At 28.7% G+C, this 12941-nt stretch overlaps 1 protein-coding gene across 1 annotated transcript in view; it reads left to right on the forward strand.

Moving 5' to 3' along the window:
* The first annotated feature begins 9238 nt into the window (after positions 1–9238).
* The window catches only part of LOC107445719 (uncharacterized), a 72336-nt gene continuing 68633 nt past the window's right edge, over positions 9239–12941 (forward strand). Inside the window, exon 1 of the mRNA XM_087155388.1 lies at positions 9239–9261. The gene's annotated coding sequence lies outside the window, so the exon portion shown is untranslated. The remainder of the gene's footprint in view (positions 9262–12941) is intronic.

Below are 12941 nucleotides of genomic sequence, written 5' to 3' on the forward strand. Positions count from 1 at the left end.
CAAGTGCTGTGAAAGAACATTCTAGGTGTTTCACAGCACTAGGAACAATCCTTGAGTTTTTCTTAGTGGAGCACCACTTAGATGTAAAGTAGTTGCCATTATTTTAGGTGTTCATATACGCGAAAAGTTTTTAATAGTGTTGATTCTACGAAACTTTGGTGTAAAGTTGTTACCCCTATTTTTGGTGTCATTGATACACAAACATTTTATAAAGTGTTGGATTTCTTTTTGCTTTTCCAAGAGGAAGAAAGTTAAGCAGAAAAAAAGAGATGCAAAATATTTCTATTTAATAAGTCATTTTATCAAATGTAAAGTGCAAAAAAAAAAGATTCGTATTGGTGGGTGCCAAGTGAAAGATAAAACTTGCAAAAACAAGTTTTATACAAGTAAAGTTAAGTATAAGATGAAATCATGAGAAAAATGTTTATAAAGTATGAGATATCATTCTCTAGGTCAATTTCAGTGATAAAGGTATTAAAAACATCAAAATCAGCTTAATTGTTGGATTAAAGTGAAAGGCAAAGAAATATGGCAAGCTAATACAAGTTATCAATTTACTCCCATAATCAAACTGATTTCAATATTTTTGATTTTTAATTTAAATGTGATTGACTTTTGACAATGATTCATTAAATTTTGAAAATGTTTCCTCTCCCCCTTACTTCAATAATATTTTCTGAACCCTAATGAATACACCTTTTTTTTATTTTTTGATAAGGAACATAAAAATATATGTTTAAAGCCTGTGGTTAGAAAAAAAAACATACATTAAAATTTTTAAATGGGAATACTTTGAAATTTGTGTAACAGACTATATAACAAACTATAGAAACTAGAGAACGAATTTGCAGGTGATTTTGAGTGTTGTTGCAAGCACCTCTCATTTTCATGTTAATTAGGCCTAAAGTGCCGAGTGCATTACTAAATTTTATATTATTTTCTTTAAAATTTTGTAGAAAAAATTAACCTTTTATCAATCCGTTACCTTTTTGTGATGAAATATTATGCAATATGGTGTTTTATGCACCCAGGTTTTAAACATTTTGTCCTCTACGCCTTGGTTTCCTGCTTTCAAAGAGAAAAAAAATAGCATTAAAACAGGTAATGAGTTAAATCGCTGCAATTTTGTTATCTTCTTACAATTTTAATTTCCATTCCTTGCAAATAGAAAAGCAAATAGCATTAAAACATGTAATGGATTAAATAGTTGCCTGTCTTACGATTTTAATTTTCATTTTATAAAGAAAACTAGAAACCAAAATACCACATAAAAAATTCTGAAACCATCAGAGAAGTCTTTATACTGATAACCTGCAACTGGCTAGAATTACTTCGATTTTAGAATGAACAAAATTCGGAGTAAAAAGAAATACTATAATACTGACGATATTTCTTTCCTATTTCTCTTAAACTCTTTTGGAAATGCTTTGAATTCCGTAGGGTTTAAAATTCACTACCGGTGATTTTGAAAGATTCGGATAGGAGATAAGTATAGAAGGAGAGAAATTGAAGAAGAAAAAAAAAAGAGCGCGAATAATGTTGAGTGCAAAAATGGACGGAAATGGAAATAAGAATAGGGTAGGCATAGAAGCGCGAAAACAAATCATAGATTCCCTTTCTTTCTTGTGTAAGAACATTTCTTTACGCGTCTAACGCATTGAGCATGGATGAACATCGGAGATAGGGGATCTGAGAAGTTTAGTATCCTAAAGACCAAAAACAGATTGTAGACAGAAATCAAAGAGCTTCCGAGAAATGTTTGGGCAATCTTTGACTACGACAATGCAATTTCATTTGCTCTGAATATTTCCTGGAAATGACCTGATATAAGTAGTAAGATAGTTTGAATTCCATAACGTGTATATACTACGTTTCTTTAATGTTCTCTGAGATAGAGGAATAAAAACTATTAGTTTCATATAATATAGGTGCTTTGGCATTTCTTTATAGGTATTTGAATATGGAATGATTATAAGAATAAAAATACTGGTCGGATGCAGAACTATCATCTTTTTAAATACAACTTAAATCAAATCTTAATACAAATTTATACAAATTTTTTATACAAATCTTAATCTTTTTTATACAAATACAAATATTGCTTTTTAATACAAATCTTAATTTCTTAATTTTTTAATACAAATATCTTAGTATTTTTTCAAAAGCTTAGAACAATTTTTTAGTTAATATTAGGTGTCACTCAAGTTTTATATATAAAAGAAATAAAAGTATACAAACGCCTTTGAATGAAACTAAAAAAAGTTTTTTTTTCAAATTTTTGAGAACAAAATATTTTAGGGCAAATAATTTTTTAGTTATAACCGTTTGTTTCATATTGTATATTTTGTTTCACATTGTATATGAAGTATACAACATAGTTTTGCAGCAAAGCATTAGTTGGATAATGCAAGGAGAGACTACTACATGAGCACTTTGGCGGTAAACCAAATAAAAGGAAAAGTTCAACTAAATAGTAGAGCATTAATTAATGGAATTTTTTCATGTTTATCTTCGTATCTTTTTATGCTAAATGCTAGATCGGAACTAAAGGTTAAATAGTCTTTCGCTTTTTCAATCACAGTTTATGGAACAGTAGTTTAGTAATTACAAACAATATATTTGATTTTTAAATTATTATTGTGAGCTGAAAAAATATAATTTTTAGTTTAAGCAAATAGAAAATAAATAAACGTAATTCAGCAAACGAACAAACCTAACTGTGTTCCTCTCTGTCACCCACGTGTTATCCATACTCCCATGGTTACTTCCGTAAATGTCCGAAACATTTGCACTCATAACAGCAATTAACGACATTATAAATGCACTGATGGTGAATGCTGAACAGAAGAAAACATTCATAATTTTCCTCACTTAAAATCCTCCCATCAGCGTCTATTGAATGCCGATATTTGCAGTGTAAGTAAAATATTACAAACGTCTCATCAGTGCAAAATAAACGTCAATAGTTGCAGGTGCATGTCAGTAATAATAATTAACTAAATTATATTTTTTTCGAAATTCACTATTTTTGAAAATGTGAATGTCGTCATTTATTGGCATAAGGGAGAAATAATGACAATATGACAAATGTTTAAATCAACACTTAAATCAACATGCTGAATTTACCGGAGAATGTGAAAAATAATGAAATTTAACAAGTGTTAAATTCAACACTCACAATCAGTGCAGGCTGAATTCACCGGTGTAAATAAGAAATAATAACGTGAAACAAGTAATTCATTCAGCATTCACAATCAATGCATGCAGAGTATGTGCAAAATAAGGACATTTTGCAAATATCCAATTCAAGATTCATAATGCATACCCTCCAACTGCTACGGAATTTCCGTAGTTTCAGAAATCTTCTTTTCAGACGGTAGCAAAATTAATGTCTTAATATTTAAAAAAAATTAATTTTAGCGTAACTTGTCCACTATTACTTATAAAAGTGCATGCCATATGGCTAGATTCTTAAGTTCTGATAAAAGTTTTATGAGGGATCCATTTGCTTTAAAAATTTCTACTTTGGTTCGCTACCACTAGAAAGAATTATTTTCAAAATCTTCATAAGTTGGAGGGTATGATAATGAAGGAATGCTGAATACACCATTATGAAAAATAATGACATTTAACAAGTATTTTACGAACAGTGAATGCTGAATTTACCAGTATAAGTGAGAAATAATGTTAGCTAACAATTATTTTGGGAATTCATCAAAGCGACTATGCAAATATCGACATTTAGTCTTTCATAGTTACATATATATTGGCATTTCAAAACGTCCCCCTTCTATTTTGAATTATCATGCTTTTCATAAGTGAAAATATTTGCTTACATTTATAATCTAAAATAGCTTTTAAGCCATTTAAACGGTTTAAATTCCCAGATGCCATTGTCATGCAATGCAGAGCGGAAATGATATTCAGAACAATGTCTTTTTATCCCCGAAATGACAAATTGGCTTTTAGAAAAGATACATCTTTTGAGAATCGTTGCGCATATTCTTTATTTAAATAGCTATATATCATTGGAACAAAAGATCATCTAAGCCCTTCGAGAAATATCAATGTCATACAAATATTTTGGTACTATTAGATTAATTTTGAATGCTTTTTAAAAGAAATTATAACATTTTGTTACGAAAATGAGTGCGTAGAATTGTTTCATTTAAATGACTTTTTTCTAAACGGAATATATTCCATTTTTTTAAATCTTTATTTTAAAGATTAAATTTTTTATATTTATATCAACGTACTGAATAATACTACAAATTTACAAATTCTTCTTATACTTTTAAATTTCAATACTTTTTAAGTTCATTCGGGTATTGTTTTTTGGTAATAAAAATTGTTGATAGAGTAATTTATTTTAGAACTATAAGTATTTTTTATAGCAATATACATGAATGGATTAAGGTTGCAGTTGCTGGGTGATGCATTACCTACTGCGAGAGCAAAAACGAGTTTACTGGCAATTTTCAGAAACATATTGAAACTTTATCTGACAAACCAACAGGTTTTGAGATCTTCAATCTAACTTTTCTTACAAACTGTTAAAATCTAATTCGTCATATTCCTATAATGTTTCCGATAATGTTTTTCCTAGTTTAAATGCCAATTTGGGACCCCCCCCCCATTGTGTTTACTTTTTGCCTTTATTTTTGACACGTATTTTAAGAAATATTATACACATCAAGGGTGGTGATTACGGAACACACAATACACTGTTAGAATTTTCATTCTAAAATTATGGTAAAATAACCGGTAGCAGTATGTTTATCCAATTAACCGTAAAGTTTACGGGAAAGGAAATTTTTTACCTTTACGGTTTTGAAACAGTTTTCAACTAGTATGGTTAAAAAACCATTATTACAAAACTATACGGTTTTTAACCATTTGCAACTAGCATGCTTTCAAAACCGTAAGAAAAGAAAATTTACTGGTCGGTCATTGGAGCTAGGCTTTCTGTTTGGTAATGGGCGTTGGATTTAGGTTGCGGTTGTTCAAGAAAAAATATTGTGGTATTAAGTCTAGGACTCGAACTCGGCAGATATAAGATTGACAGATCAGCCCTTTCGGTCATATTATGTACCCAGCTGCAAGGAACTAAGTGGCTTCATCAAATGGGCCTAGTTGATGCGATAAAATTTAGGTAGTTTAACCGTATTAGGTCAAGGCAGTTAATAAACGGTTTTTCTCACAGTTGACAGTTTGAATACCATTTTATTTATCGTTATTTGACTGTTTCGCTTGAATTAGTAAAGAAAAGAAAAATATTTAACTATTTTTTCCGAGAAATTTCAAACAGTGTAAAACATATTTTCAAAAATACATTTTTTCGTATATTTTTAAATTTTTCTGAGAAATATGTTAAATGATAGAAAGATGAGTTTTTGTGAACTGAAACTATCCTCCGATTTTTTAGCATATACATATTTTTTAATTTTAGCAAAAATACATTCAATAATTTCTAATATTTCTTAAACAGACTAGAATATGTTTCTTTCGGTAAAGATATCATAAAATGATTTCTAAGGTAAACTTGTTCTGGAAGGGGATCGATTACGACTACAAACAGCAGAATCATCTTAAATGGGGTAATCCAATATTTTTTTCTTTTTTTCGATGTATTTATCTTGTTAATAGTCTTTTCGCTGAGTAGAATTGATTGTATTATTTTGTGATGAAGAATATCATTAAATCAATAAAATATTTATTACGTACGAGTATTTATGTTTTTTTTTCTGATTACCTATAAATAGAAGGATTTTTTTCCTTGGCTCTTAGCCTTTTGTTTTCCAACATAAGATTAAATTATTTGAGTTGCATTCATATAAAATATGCTGTTGATGAAATATGTAACTAGCACAAGAAATTGCATGATTTTATGTAGAAGTAGTGATAAAACTTAGAGAATGAACTTTATATGGAGTTGTGATGAATATTTTTTTGTTTAAATACATGGAATTTTACAAAATTAGCAAAACTTTGAAATGTAATATTTATGTTACAAAACTTTGGGGTGTTATAAGGAAATGAAGAAAATTAAGTAAAAGTTAAAGTTTGAAAGGTTCAATTTTTATCAGACTATTTTACTTTTTTCATGTTTTTACATCCATCGTTGAACAGCTGACCCAATTTTAGGGTCTACGAATGCTCAACTCCGTAGCCATGTAATTTTGAACCAATCCAGAAGAAAAGGAAACTCCTGGATCAGTACCCCCAGAGGTATTGATTTGTTATGGGAGCATGGAGGACTTTGTAACTCGTCAGATTTAACGTGCGTCAGTCACCATTTACTACACGGGGAGACTTCGGTCTGTGGGGATCGAATCCACGACCTCTTGGACATGGACCCAGTGCTCTACCAACCAGACTATCCCGGACCTTAGATTATTTTACTACGTAAAATACTTTTTTGTAATTTCATACTGACCACTACTAATGTATATTTTAGCATTGCTTCTCGAAATTTTGAGTTAAAAAATAAGCATATTCGTGAATAAATATCTAAGCGAGATAAGAAAATAGAAAGTTTCAAAATCGTATTTGGTTGCTGGAGTGAACATAGAAGGTTTAATAGGTAATTATATGAAAAATAGTCAAGTTTCATCAAGCTATCAGATTGGCTTTAATAATTTTCATTCCTTTCTACCTTCATTCCTTTCATTCCTATAGATAGTGATTCGACACGTTTCAAAAGAGGTTTTAATTTCGCTTAAATATTAAAATTAAATTGCCTATAATAACCTAAATTAATTTTACATTATTCTTTTGTCAAATACTTAATTTATTAATTTAAGACTACTGATATGTATACTTCTTTTACTTTAATGTTTACTGAAGAAAGATGATTGTTACTTTTTCTGCTCTGTTGATCCTACTAATAATCTTGTTTAGATAACAATCTCATTTGTTCCTCTGATTTGATTTTTCTTACTGGGGTCAATAATACACGAGTGTATTTTTTTTCTTGCTTAACGTAACTTTATGACCTAATCACTGACACACTCCTCTAACACATTTAACATTTTGTTTCGATCTCATCATTGCTTTAGTGTTTTATCCCGTATTGTTGAGATTACACCAAGAATAGTTTTCTTCATAGAGTACACTTTTCCGATCTCTAATTTCTCGCCAAGGATAACGCCAAATTTGAAAAGTTCTACAAGTGCTTGTGATTTGAGCGAATTATCTTTATCAGAGATTTTCTAGCTTTTTCTTGGATTATGTAGCTTAAGCTGAAGAAATTGGCGAATTTGAATGTCTTTCAGGAAGTAGACAAATTCTTTTTAACCTACTAAAGAGTTCTAAGAATGGTCAATTTTTGACATGTATATAAAAAGGTTATCATGATGCAAAGATAGTTATTGCATTTTTATTCTAATTTAAAAATAAAATTTTTATTTCATTTAATGTTCTTCTCTATAAATATAATACGTTTTTCTCAGTAATCGTCATTCGATTGACAATCAAAATTTATAAATAGATTATCCTTATACAACTGCCTGAAGCATTAAAATAAAAGGTTTGCTACATTGTAGCATGCGTATAAGTTTCAATTTTCGCCAAATTATTTCAAACTTGTTCTAGTGAATGGATTCTGAAACCTATTGCTTCAGAATTAATTTTTGATCTAACACATGGTTCTTTGCGCCCGAGGCCTGTTTATTGTATCGATCGTAATTTCAAAATTTCAGAATTAAATAAGGTCTTTCAAACAATGTTTACGTTTCTGAAAATGACAATTCCTACTGTTTTTCAGGTGGTCTCATCGGTAATGATTTTCTTGGAAACAAGATATTTTCTTTAATATAAAATGATTGGATTTTTAAAAAAAAATGATTATGGACTTCAGTTGTTAATTGGGATTTTCTTTTAATGGAAAAAAGAAACAAACAACAAAATTCTTTGATACATTAATCATCATTTACAACAATCACCTTTGAAAGGAGGAAAAATTATTTCGTTTAAAATTTTCATATTGTTATATGAGATTAATAATATAATTAATAGATTAATAATATTGAAAGGGTTTAAATTTAAATATATGTTTTCCTCTTTTTAGACACTTCAGCCTGTTACCGGCTAAGGCCGTTTCAGCCAGTTCACTCCATCTAGATCTATTCGATGATATATTTCTCCATCTATTAACTCCCAAGTCCTTTAACCACTTCTCCACTCTGTCTAACCATCCTAGGTCTTCCTCTTTTTCTTTTCCGTTTTTCTTTTAGAAGTTTATTTTTGAATGGGATTTTCATAGAGATATCGAAATACATGAAAATATTTGAAAAATCTTGATAATTTTTACTATGTTAGGCTCTTTGTATTTTGATTTTAATTCATGGTTGTAACGAATTCTCCAGGTTCCGTTTCCTCTTAACTGCACCAAACATTTTTCTCCCAAAAGTCATCAGTTTCTCTTCGTCTGCTTCGTTAATTGCCCAGCATTCGCTGCCATGTAAAGAAATTAGTCTCACTTATGTATTTAGACTTGAATTGGTATCTCAATCCATGATAACATCAGTAGCCATGTTCATTCCATCTTTAATTTAAATTTTTATGTCATTAATTTGCTGACCGGCCTGTGTAGGGGTTAGAGAACTGCCCTTGCATCAGAAAGGTCTGGGTTCGAATCCCGGGCAAGGTATGGATGTTCTTTCCTTCTCTGTACTATCTGTCCTTACTGTGAGAGCAACGTTGGCCCACCTAATATGGTGCCCCTGAAAGAGAGGTCAACAAAATTGTCCTGTAAATGCCTGAATTGATGAAAAATGTTAACACAGGTGGTCATTGGAAAAAAAATGTCATTATTGTTTACTATTGTACTTAAATATTTAAATATTAAAAATATGTTTTAAGTAATGTAATCAGTCATTATTTCAAAAGCCAAAAATGAATGATGCTGATGCTTAAATAAAAAGTCAGAAAACAAAATCTTCAAGAAATTTTTATGCATGTTTTAGGTAACAACAGTAAAAAAACAGCTTTATAAGGATAATTAACTTATGACGCTAATATTTGAGCAATTTGTTAAAAAAGCACATTAAAATGTTAAAATAAAGAAATATTTCAGTAAACAACTTGTTGAATTTCTTGGCATAAATATGTTATTCAGGTACTTAAAAATATATAAAAGAACTAAAATGAATAATTTGATTTTCTTTCCTGATCAAATGCCGGAGGATAATAAAATAGTAAGTTATGCTTCTCAGTTTACTTTGTGGATGAATATATATGCTAACTAAAATGAAATTCTAGGTAAGTTATATTTCATATCCGAGTTCTTTTTCGATTGTTATCATATCATTCGTGGTTGGATTCTTTTCCTTTTATGAAAGTAGATATGAATCGATTTCAATTTTAAGAAGACAATGGAACAAAATTTACTTAAATTTCAAAGTAGTAAAATACATTTTCCGAATTTTGATATTATTTCTTTATCAAATTATCATCTTAATTTCTGTTCACATGGTAGAACAATGGAGCTTTAGCATTCAAAATATACTGTAATTGACACTCTTAGTACATACCTTTAGAAACCTTGTTAAAAATGAAGTAAAAAAGTGAGCTCATTAGAGTTAAGGTAATAATTTATCTAGGAAAAAACATAATATTAATATATGACGAGTCACTATTGAGGAAAGAAACGGGAAAAAAGTTTTAAAGATAATTATAATGGACACCTTCAAGTATCAACCGGTTTTGGGGACGAAAAAAAAAAGCAGAATGATAAGGCAACTGGTTTTGGTTTTGTCCTTACGTGAACGTGTTTTTATTTTATTTTTTTACCACTACGACATTTTACTCGAGCATTTTACAGTAGAAATTAAAACTATGAAAAATCATTAGTTTAAAACATGTCACATTTATGACATATTTCAGACAAAATTCTGTCATATTTGACAGGATTACGCACTATTCTTAAAAAGTAGAGTTAGTTGGGAAAGGAAATGTACAAAATAATTGTTAGAAGTGAATTTTCAAAAAAAAAAAAAAAAAAAAAAAGTATATTTGGTTCATCGTTAAAAAATTATATCTGTTTAAAGACTAGTGTTTCTCTTCCATCATTTTTTCCTTACCTTTCTTTTCAACAAAACAATAAAAAGCGAATGGTTAAAAGTTCACGGAATCATGCGATAAATAATTATATTTCTGATGCATGCCAGTTTTAAAAACATATTTTGGAATAAAACTTTGTTGTGATGTTTTAAAATTTCAATCTAAGTGTTGGAGGGCTTGGTTTACTACATCGTCGCTAAATTATGCTTATAAAATGCTAACACCTATAAATGCTGAAAAATTTTATTAGGTTAAAAGTATTCGTAATTTAAACATCGAAAACTGCATTTTATTGAAATTTTTATTTCAGATATTTGATTGAAATTGTTTTTCTTTAAATATGAAGGTAAAAATAGAAATTAAATTGAAGTCACGACTCAGCACTTTTGAAAATTCACTCCAGTTATTTTCTATTTTTCTGTATTGTTAAAATAAAATAATGTACTTAAAAAGTTGTTTTTCTATAAACAAAGTTGTTTATTCCGAAGAGCAATGCAATTTTCCTGTTTCCAAGGCAAGTTGATAAATTTGAACCATTAATTAAGTTCAAATTCGGGTACAATAACATATCGCTCATTTGGTGAAACAATGACGTAACTGCAAAATCAAGTTACGTCATTGTTTCACCAAATAAGAGATATATAGAATCCTCCATTCCCGCTAAAATATAGAAAGAGATGTTAAAAAAATAATAAAAATAAAATAAATAAAAAAATAAAAAATTAATCCAAATTTATAGTTTTTTTTGCCATTGGTCGTTGTTTTTCAAAGGAAAAATAATATTTTGTTATATCGCTCATTTGATGAAACAATGACGTAACTTGATTTTGCAGTTACGTCATTGTTTCACCAAATGAGCGATATTTTCTTTGAATAAACATTAGATATTTGATTTTATTAATACAATTTGTAATAAAATAGTTTGAACTAATAAAAGTTTTTTTCAAATAACCTCGTAAATTTCACAATTGTTGACAGTTCTATAAAATGATAAAATTAGAAAAAACTTTTGCTGCGTATATGACGATCCTTTAATATTGGATAAAAATCTCAAGTGTTAGATTTCGCTTAAGGCATGTAATGCATTTTTTTAAACAAGAACTACCTACAAAGTGAGTTGAATAAGACTGATGATTTTCAAACACTTGTGGGAAGAAAACCAACAAAATAAAAAATGTCAAGCATCCAAACTTGCCTAATTTGGCCGATTTTTTTTATAAAAACTGGCTCTTAGCAGTGATTACGGTAAATGACAAAAATTCGAAGGTTTCAAATAATTTAACACCTTTTGAGGCAAGAATTAGCTTGAACATTTTATTTTTTTAATTAAGATGTTCCCAGCGTATATTAATCTTTCTGCGTAACTTCAGTGGTATTTCATACGTCTGGAGTCTACTTTTAATATTGTTTCCTATTTTCTGCAATTGCTTCACCGAACGGATTGGAAATTGATGCATCATATTAATAAGAAATCATTTTATTTCCATAAAATATATCTTCAACAAATTTATTAGGATTATACCGTCTTTATTTAATTGTTTTTTAAGAATTTTCACATCTTTCATTTAATTAGTAAATATGAATATCAGGTGTCTCCACATCCAACGCTTAAAAGAATAAAGATGAGATTGTTTTTTAGTTTTTTTTAGCATTGAACATTGATGACAGCTTATTTTTCGTACTTAATTTTATTCTTGTCACTAAGAAGCTGATTCGCGCAATGAATAAATAAGTTCATGTCTGTAATGGTAATAAATCCCTTTGTGTTTTAGTAATTTTGTACACAGACGACAATGGAGTTCTTTCAGTTTAATGTAGTGACAGATTTAGCTTTATGTTAGTGCTAGTGTTCAATTAAGGAGAAAACTATGAACATTTCGAAGGTACATACATAGTAAATAGCCCAGAAAAGCATTAAATGTCAGCGTAACAAAAACTGGATATTTTTAATCTCCACCTAACTCCTATTTAAAAATTATGTGAAAAATCTATTTATTTAGTTCCATAATATTCTTTTATAATCGTAAAAATGTTATTCGACAAAAATCACGATTAAGTATTAATGAAGATTCAAGATAACAGAATTTTAATTGAAATTTAAGTCCCTATTTACACCCTTGCCAATAACTTTAATGCTCATGTTATCTTAATTTGATTAAAATAGACTTACTGACATCTTATCTGTTCAGAGGAGAAAACTTATCAATGATAAATTGCATTAAATTGATGTCACATCTTTTAAACTTTTTGTGCATTTCGTCATTTTGAAGTAACTTATAATTGATTTTTTTTTCTGTTTGATTGTGATTTAACGTTGGAGTATTATTTTTAAGAAAAACTGTGTATTTTTAAAGGACTGTCTTGTTATATCTTATGACGTTAGGTTTAATTCTACTGTCATAATTAAGTCAAATGTTTGTCTATCGTGGAACTTTCACTAAATTTAAAATAATATTTTTTAGTAGCGGGATACAATTTTAGTTAGGATAAAATTTCAAGTTTACTTTGCGTGGTTGCTACTAAAGCTAGTGCTTTTTCTTGAATTATATTTTTAATAATATCTTTTTAATAATATATTCTTAATAAATATACTTTGCAAATAAACTAATAATTTAAAAAAAAATTGCTAACACTCTTACTTTTATCCATATGACTATATATAGAAATTGCCAACTTTCATATTGAAAAATGTGTTATGTTTAAGTTGTATACGTGAAATCATCTCATCTTTTTCTAAGTAAGGCTTTTTTCCAGTATTGTAGCGCTTGTTAAACTTTTCGGCAAATATTGTCTGTTTTAAACAAAAAAATTAAAATAAAAAATACCGGAATTTGTCAGTTGGTATTTTTTATATCAATTTAACAATTTATAATATTTCA

Source organism: Parasteatoda tepidariorum, chromosome 11 (assembly GCF_982258835.1).
Source record: "Parasteatoda tepidariorum strain Cologne lab strain chromosome 11, Ptep-v5.0, whole genome shotgun sequence".
Taxonomy (NCBI): domain Eukaryota; kingdom Metazoa; phylum Arthropoda; class Arachnida; order Araneae; family Theridiidae; genus Parasteatoda; species Parasteatoda tepidariorum.